Source organism: Rattus norvegicus, chromosome 2, assembly GCF_036323735.1.
Source record: "Rattus norvegicus strain BN/NHsdMcwi chromosome 2, GRCr8, whole genome shotgun sequence".
Classification (NCBI taxonomy): Eukaryota; Metazoa; Chordata; class Mammalia; order Rodentia; family Muridae; genus Rattus; species Rattus norvegicus.
Window position 1 is genome coordinate 56,908,853 of NC_086020.1, and position 8,864 is coordinate 56,917,716.

The window sequence follows — 8,864 nt, forward strand, 5'->3', positions numbered from 1 at the left end:
AGACCTATAGGAAGTGTCAAAGTAAATCACACGCTAATACCAATTAATACAGGGTGGGGCAGAGAGGCAGAGAGAGAGAGATTGCTTTTCCAATTGACTCATATACCAAAGGAGTCCGTTAACTCACATCCCAGCTACCTAGGGCCTCCAGAAAGGAGAGAAAGCAGCATCATCAGGTCCTATCTTGAGTCATGAACATGAGTCAGAATGCACGACAGGGCAGAGGGAGGAATGATGAACAGAGAGAAGGAATTAACAGTCATCCTCTGTGCAGTGATTCAACTTCTGTTCTTTAGGTAGAAAGAATACATCATGTTGAACTCCCCCACAAAGGGAAATAAAAGTAGATAGCTGAAAACTCATGAATAATCAATTGAACAGTGATTTGTTTCCAGGACTGTTTTATTGAGACATATTAAGACACAGTTCTCAAGACAAAGTCACCTTATAGGATCATCACTAAATTGATAATTTAATATGAACAAAAAGCACTTGAAAGCAATTTACCTCACAGGGAATTGCTGGTGCACATCTTTAATCCCAGCGCTAGGGAGGCAGAGGCAGACAGAGGCAGGCATAGCTGTGAGTGTGAGACTAGCCTGGTCTTCAGAGTGAGTTCAAGAACAGGCAGGACTATTTTGAACCCTGGTTCAAAAAAATGAAACAACAGCAACAAAAATATGTCAAAAGTTTAGAACATCATGTGAAGTAGTTTGTATAGGGTATTCTAATCTAAGTCCATTGAAAGCATGGTCTCCTTGGACCTCTCATGACAAATATTAATAGCAGACAACCCTTACCATACATCTGGCCAAGATAAAATTCAAACTCCATCTGGATTGTCAAAATGTAGCTATCTTCACTATCTACAGAGGCTGAAGAAAGAGAACAAACTGAGGCCTACATCCCATATGTCAGTCTGCTAAGAAGATATGAATCCAACAGCAAGCTCATTTAAGATGCTCTATTCTCCTCTCTAGCTAACTCTACCAACAAAACAATAAAATTCAGAAAGATTTGCGAAGTTGTAGATTTTATGTACAGTACTCTAAGTACATAAGTACTAAGTAGTTTAAGACAGGGTCTTACTTTGTAATATTACATCTGTCAGCTTGATTAGTCAGTGACTTTAAGAGTTATAAAATATGGGGGCTGGGGATTTAGCTCAGTGGTAGAGCGCTTACCTAGGAAGCACAAGGCCCTGGGTTCGGTCCCCAGCTCTGAAAAAAAAAAGAACCAAAAAAAAAAAAGAGTTATAAAATATACATAATACAGAACATCATGTATATTTATATAGCAAAACTTGCAACTGAGCAGGTTGTAATTAGAATATTCATAGATATTTAAGTGGAAGTTTCTGGGTGTGTCTTGTGATGCAGACTCACCTGATGTATTGCTAAGGCAGACTCACATGGTGTTTTGCCGAGACAAGACCCACAGGACGAGACACAGTGTTTGAAGAGTATAAACAGGACTCGATGGACCATGTCTAGGTGCTTGCATAGCTAAGTTGGCAACACTTTGTTGGTCTTGAATCTTCGCTGATCTTCACTTTGTGCCGAGAGGCACATTATCCCAGCTAATTCTGATCTCTCCTGCTGACTGGTGCTGATTCAGAGGAGGCCTGGCTGTTTCTGCTGGATCACGCCATCACTGCTGATTTGTGTTTAGTATTCTGACACTACTGAACTGGACTTCTGGTATCCTGACAATGGAGATTGAACTCTCCCCCCAAAAAACTACATCTAAACAGGTCTACACACCCCGTGTCCTATTTATCATTTTCACCCTACCTTTGGATGGTGGACTAGAATGGGAATCGAAGTGTTTGAGATCCCTTATCAAAAGTAGTTTTAAAAGCCTACAATATACATAACAAATATGCATATAATAACAATTGATTTTTTTAAAAGGTCATAAATTTGAAAGAGGGCAAGGCAGGGCATATGGGAAGGTTTGGGAGGAGGAACGGGAATGGGAAATAATGTCATTATATTATAATCTCAAAAAAATGAAAGAATAGACATAAATATGAATGAAAAGTCTTCTGATAGTAGACTTATCATTGAAATATGAGTACTTTTCATGTACCAGCTAAAACAAAGTAATAGTTTTTTAAAGTTCATAATGGTAGTCAGATGTAACATCAGAGATTAAAGTCACATCTCATGATTGCTGGCTAAAATCAATTTTATTCTTACATTTTAGAAAGCTATGGACACAAACATGGGTACTATACCAAAAATTATGATTATGATAATTTATATCAATTTTGCAAACCCCAGTATCCAAAACAATCTGTAGAATATTTTTTAAATACCGAAAAATACTTACAGTAAGAAACAAGTTAAGTTTCTCAGTTTTGAAGAACAAAGTGTCATTATTTATACCCCTAAATGCTTTTAAAGGAGCAATGATCCAAACGTCAGTTACAAGGGAGACATGAGACAGGGGGAAAGAAAAGAAGGGCTTGTATACCTGGGATACAATTGCTTGCAGGTTCTCGGTCTCACTGACGAGGAATTTTTAAATGGAGACAGAAAGAGACTTGGTTACAATCTATCACTGTGAGAGGGAAGGAAAGTGCCCCAACTCTCAGATCAAAGGTTCTGTGAACGGAATAAAAGAATGGGACTTTTAACAGAGTCCAAATCAGATGATACACTCTGGAGGACAAAACATTCCCCTTTGGAGAAGAGGAGGAACAGGTGTGCAGTGGCTTTTGGCCTCGCAGTTATTACTTAAGTGCTGCACACTGTCCTCCTCCAGAATGACACTCCCCTCCTCCCAGAGTGACCTCTCATCAATGAGAGCACGCCATTTTTTTTAATCTAACAAACAGGGAAATACTTAACCTTGGCATAATTTAGTTTTTCTTGTAGACAGCCTAGAACTCAGGATGCCTAGATAGGAAGAAATAGCTTACTGCACTTAGTGTATATTCCTGTTTACCTCTTTTAGCTTTCCTAGCTGTGGGCTGGGAAGGAGCAGCTAATTAAATGCACCATTACCCATTTACCTTTTAGCCACTGTGAGCCTTATATCAGTTTATCCCCCTTGCTGTGTTAGGAGTAGCCTAGACATCCTTATCTCTTAATGAAAAGCCAGTGCTGGTTTATTTTCAACCTAGCAAAATAAAAACAATTCTTGAACATTTTCAATTATAGCACTTGAAATCTAATTCCTTTAAAAATTTCTAATTTCCTATCAATGCTTTAAAACATCCCGTTTCTGAATAAAGGTCTATAGGCAACTGGCCTTAAGGGTATGGCTTTTGGAGCACACATGCTCATGTCTAAGGAAACAATTACTACACTTTTATTATTTCATCCTTTGTGGCATAGTTTCTTTTTTTTATTTTTACTTTGTTTTCTTTAGACTTTTAGTGCAGATGAGATTTTTTCCTCAAAGTAGGTCTCTACCTCCCAGTCTAGACATGGGATTCACATGCGTCCAATTTCGTAAAGGGATTTTTGACTAATCATGCTATTTGTGTCAGAGGACACAGCCATATTGCTGTAAACGCTCCCCTCCCCCATTTCTTTTCTTCTTTCTTCCTATCACCTTCTGTCATGTGAATGAAAAAAAAGGCACTGTCTTTCACAATATGCCAAGTCCTGCAATCTACAAGACAAATTACCTCATGAGTTTTATCTCTGTGCTTTGAGTTCACACTGAGCCTGTTACTACTATGTGATCCATAAGCTAACGCGTTCAGTAAAAACAATCCAATAATGTACTCGGCATCGCTGCTGAGTACCAGGAGAAATGATTCCTACTGGGCTAAGAGATAGTCTCTCGTGTTTTGTATGCAGTCAGGACTGAAGGATGAAGAATCTCGTGCAAGGCTGATAGTCCCGATAATAGTTGAGAAATTTTGGCCTCCTGCATCAAACTCCAATTCCTTTGTTCTTTTCCAGTATTTTACTGTGCTCGGTTCCCTCCACCTGTCTACCACCCTGTGAAACGTTTTCTGTTGTTCTTAATTTTATTTCAACAGCATGTTGACGCGGCAGAGTGTTTGCGAGCTATTGAGAATTCTGTGGATCCCATGGGCCAGCAACTGCTGATCCCATTTCTCGGACCCCGGATGCAGTGTCTGTTGCCAGACTCCCCTTTATTCCAGCCAGCACCTCTGGTCAGCCCGTGTGCAGACATACATCCATGTGCAGACGGCTCTGATTCACAGAGTCGTCATGCGACCTTTTGCGTGATGTCAATAACCACCACTCCTCGCGGTTTCCCCCACGGTGGAATTTCCTCAACTCGAGAGGAGGCATTGAGGCTATTCTGAGACTTTTACTACATCAAGGAATTAGTGAGGCAGCAAAGTCATTTTATTTGAAATAACACCCGAAAGCCAACTTGGAATACTGCAAAAAGGGACCAGACCACCCCATAATGAGGCTGACTGGAACTGATTCCAAGAGCGTAGGAATGTATCGGGAAGACTTTATTCCTTTTGGAATGAAAATACAAGGTGGTCAGAAGGACAATTAAATAACAACATCCATGAGTAGCCGGAATTTCCATCATCTCGATTCTGGTACATTCAAGTGTTAAGTGTGCTTGGCAAGCAAAAAGCAGTTAAAGATCCAATACCCGAGTGAGGACTTCACACACTTACGCCTCTGCGAAAGTGGTAGACAATATTTGGCAACTGACTCTGTAAACGCGTTTTAAGCAAAAACTCATAATGCCGAAATAAGACAGAGGAACACATTGTGGTAAGGAAAGCACGATCTTGATGTCAAGAAGTTAGCCTGTTACGGTAATACTAGCAACACTTTTTTGTCAGCGCTGACTGTGGTCCTGGCCGCAGGCTAATTTCTGATGCTTCTTTATTGCATTACCATCCACAGCGCTGTGAAGAAATATGCAAGCTTAAAGGTTGATAAGTCATTCAGTTAGAAAATGCACTCTTAACGTGATGACATAGATATAAGTCTGCCGTATTGATGAAGAACTAAGGGGAAAGTAATGTGGCTGTGGAGATGGCTCAGATTGCATTCTCAGCACCCACATGAAGCCAGGTGCCATAGCTCGCGCCTACAATCCCAGCATTCCTACAACGAGTCTGAAAAGAAAGATATCAGAATGCCTAGGGTCTTGGGGACCAGGTAGCTTAGTAGGCATGGCAATAAGAAAAAGACCCTGTCTCAAACAACATGAAAATTCAACACCCAAGGTTGTCTACTGACCTGCAATGCATTCCAAGGCACTGACACAACATCATGCATGTATGTATATACACAGATAAAATAAATAAATATGGCAGTAATTTTGATAACATACTAAGAGCCTTTAATTGTGTACCCGTTAGTGGTCTAACACACCTTTGTTATTTGCTTAGTTGCTGCCTACATACTTTATATTTTTAGATATTTTTGTCATAGTAAACTTACGGGCTAATGAGTAATAGGCAAGTGCTGCACTAATTATCCCCTATTCTAAGCCTCATACTCGCATTTTAATTCAAAACAAGTATTTTATCATTCGAAATTTGTTCAGCAACAAAATAACCTCCATCTCATTAAGATAGGAAATACAATAAAAACGTGAACTGTTGAAGCAGCCGCAATCGAATACTTACTTTTCTCACAAATCTGTATGGGTGAGGTGCTACTGTCAGCCACAGTAGGTGACACGTGCTGTCCCCCTAAGGAACAAACCCTTGCTTTAGGAAGACACAGCTCTATGGCTACTGGAATGAATGAACTCTGTAGTTATTATCTGCTTTGTGAGTAAAATATAGGTATCAGTGCTAAGGCTTCATGAGCAACGATGTGGTGGTAACTCGTATGGGAAAAGAGAGTAGAGAGCTTAACACCACACCTTGATCACAGTCTACTTCTGTCCCTTACATGACATCTGTCACCCTGCTTTTATAATCTGCAAAAGAAAGACAGCAGTAACCTGTACCTCATTCTATTTATTACTAAAGACTACATGCAAAATTCTGGCTCATAAACTTGGGAGTCTGGCGTAGAAAGACTGCCGAGAGTTTGAATACTCTCTGGGTTACGGAATAAGAACGTGTGTGAGTGTGTGTGTGTGTGTGTGTGTGTGTGTGTGTGTGTGTGTGTGTGATGTGTGTGTGTTTACATACATAAGAGAAAGCACACTCACTGTAATTCTAACAAATAAATTCATTTAAAACTCTCTAAGTGCAAGGGATTATGAAACTAAATAAATACAATGTATACTGCTATGAAAATCCTTTAAAATAAAAGTAATTTTTAAAAGTTACATATTCACTAAATGCAGCTAGATACTACACACCCCATAAGAACTACATACCAGTGAACTTTTGGGCATATAAAAATAAAAAAAAAACCTAAAGGCAGAAAAGAATCAATGCCTGGTCTCAAGATTTATTGTGAAAATGTTGTGTGAATCATGGATGGTTAGTTATATGGTCAATAGGAAAGAAATGTGCCTTTGTTGGATGTCTGATCTCTAGAAAAGAAGGAAAACAGCTTAGCAGAGAAAGATTTTTCAACAGTAAAGCTGGAATAGCTGTGTATTATTTGGTAAAAAAGGACATTGCACTATCTCAAAACGAACCCTATATATAAATGTAAAATGCATTGTTACAATTTAGGTTTATAATAAGATTTATAAAATATCCAGTACCAAAACATCTTCCATGAAATAAAATATTGATGGGTTTATTTTAGTAGAATTAGAAATTTATAGATGTCAGGGCAGAGGTAATGGGAGAGATAACTGTCACTTTATTTTTCATAGCCATATGGAAATATACTGTTATAAGATACACACATGCATGCACATACACAGACATACAACACACACACGCACACACAAAACACACATACACACACACACACACACGCCAGTTTAATTACAATTAACTTACAGAGGGAATTATGCTTATCCAAGAATTATGGTTGTCAATTAAAAAGTCCAGTTGCTCTGTGAAGCTCCTCTCCTGAGTCTTGATCAGAAGAGCCCCAGAGACACTCAAAAACATACAGGACATTGCCATTGCTCTAGTTATTCACCAGAAGTTGACAATAAGACCCTATTGCTGAAGACACCATCACTTTGGTCAGACGACATGGAGAAAACAAGTTGGTACTGACCAGGAATCCTCACCCTACTGGCTAACTCTGATAGCACTAGAGGGTGCTATACAGGAGGTAAAGGCATCATAAACAGCCTTACCTAGCTGTGAATGCTGCTGACTATAATGCTGTCCAGAGTAGTAAAATGTGTGAGTGGGAACATATTGTGAGATTCATCGAAGTATGGCACACCTACCTCCATGGACTAAGGATTCAGATCGTGCAAAGCATACAAAAGAAATACTCATGGCTCCAGCACTTAAATTGAATTCTGAAGACATACAAACAAGACATTTGGAAAAGAACGCATCTCAGTGCAGCAGGAGAAATTAATCTATGATACAGACTGTCTCAGTTAGGGTTTCATTGCTATGACGAGGCACCATGACCAAGGAAACACTTAATACCATGACCAACATTTCATTGGGCTGGCTTACAGGTTCAGAGGTTCAGTTTATTATCATCAAGGCAGGAGCATGACAGCATCCAGGCAGGCATGGTATAGGAGGAGCTGAGACTTCTACATCTTCATCTGAAAGCTGATAGGCTGGTTTCCAGGCAGTTAGATCGAGGATCTTAAAGCCCTCAGCCACGGTGAGACATTTCCTCCAACAAGGCCACACCTACTCCAACAAGGCCATACCTCCTAATAGAGCCATTCCCTGGGCAAAACATATCAAATCGCCACACATACACTTCATTGAAGATTATTATTGTCAAGTGCTGTAAACTCCTAACACAAAAAGAAACTACTATCTATACAACTTTTCAAAGAAAGGGATCTTGTACACTTTATATGAGGGGATAAGGATGGAGAAACTACAAAGATTTTTGTAACTATAGTGGATGTAAGGGGAATCAACTTAACTTCATGCCTGGAAATAAAGGGGTTTTACAGTGTTTCTACTGTTTTTCTGTGATAACCACACCACACCCCTGAACACATGCCATGGAGTTGTGTGGGCCTCACACTTCAAGGGATCTTAAACCAAATGACATGCACTATTTTCATGGTCCTGACATATTTGTCGAGTTTTCAATAAGGGGTTCTGAATTTTTACTTTGTCCTAAGCTCTGCAAACTTAGCCTCAGTCCTGGTGAAGACTTCCCCAAATGTTTTATAAATGGAGCTCAGTGTTGAACTGCCCATCTCAATAAAAAACACAATAAAAGAATATTAAATAAAGCTAAGCACAACTAAAAACAGGGCCTTGGATATTTTATTTATAAAACTTGATCTAATGTATTTTTGTTTCTAGTTTACATGGAAAACAGCTTTCATGTTTCCTCTCTTTCTGCAATATTGGTGTTTAAGTGACATCTGCAGTTCCATAATCACTGATTATAACTCTCGGGGTTTTTGCCTGCATGGTGTCTTTCCTTTAAATTGCTGCTGGAGGGCAATGTAAGTCTTGGCAACTTTCATTATGCCTACAATCACAGTGTGTACACTAGCCTTTCCCCTTTCCTTTCTCACAGCTATGCATGGGAAACAATCAGATGTATTTTTAAACAAACATGTTAAATGCAATGTAACAGGTTTAGTGCATGTTTATAATCTCGTCACATGGGATGCTGAGGCAAGAGTAGCAAAAGCTAGAGGCCACACCACCCTGGGCTAAATAGCAAATTTGAGATTCTTTAGTGAATTGGAGGCTAGTCTTTATTATCCAGTAAAACCATGTCTCATAAATTAAAAAAAATAGTTGAAGAAACAATAGTACCTAAAATAAAAAAATTACTGGTGACAGAAAAATAGGATTTACTTTCTCACCT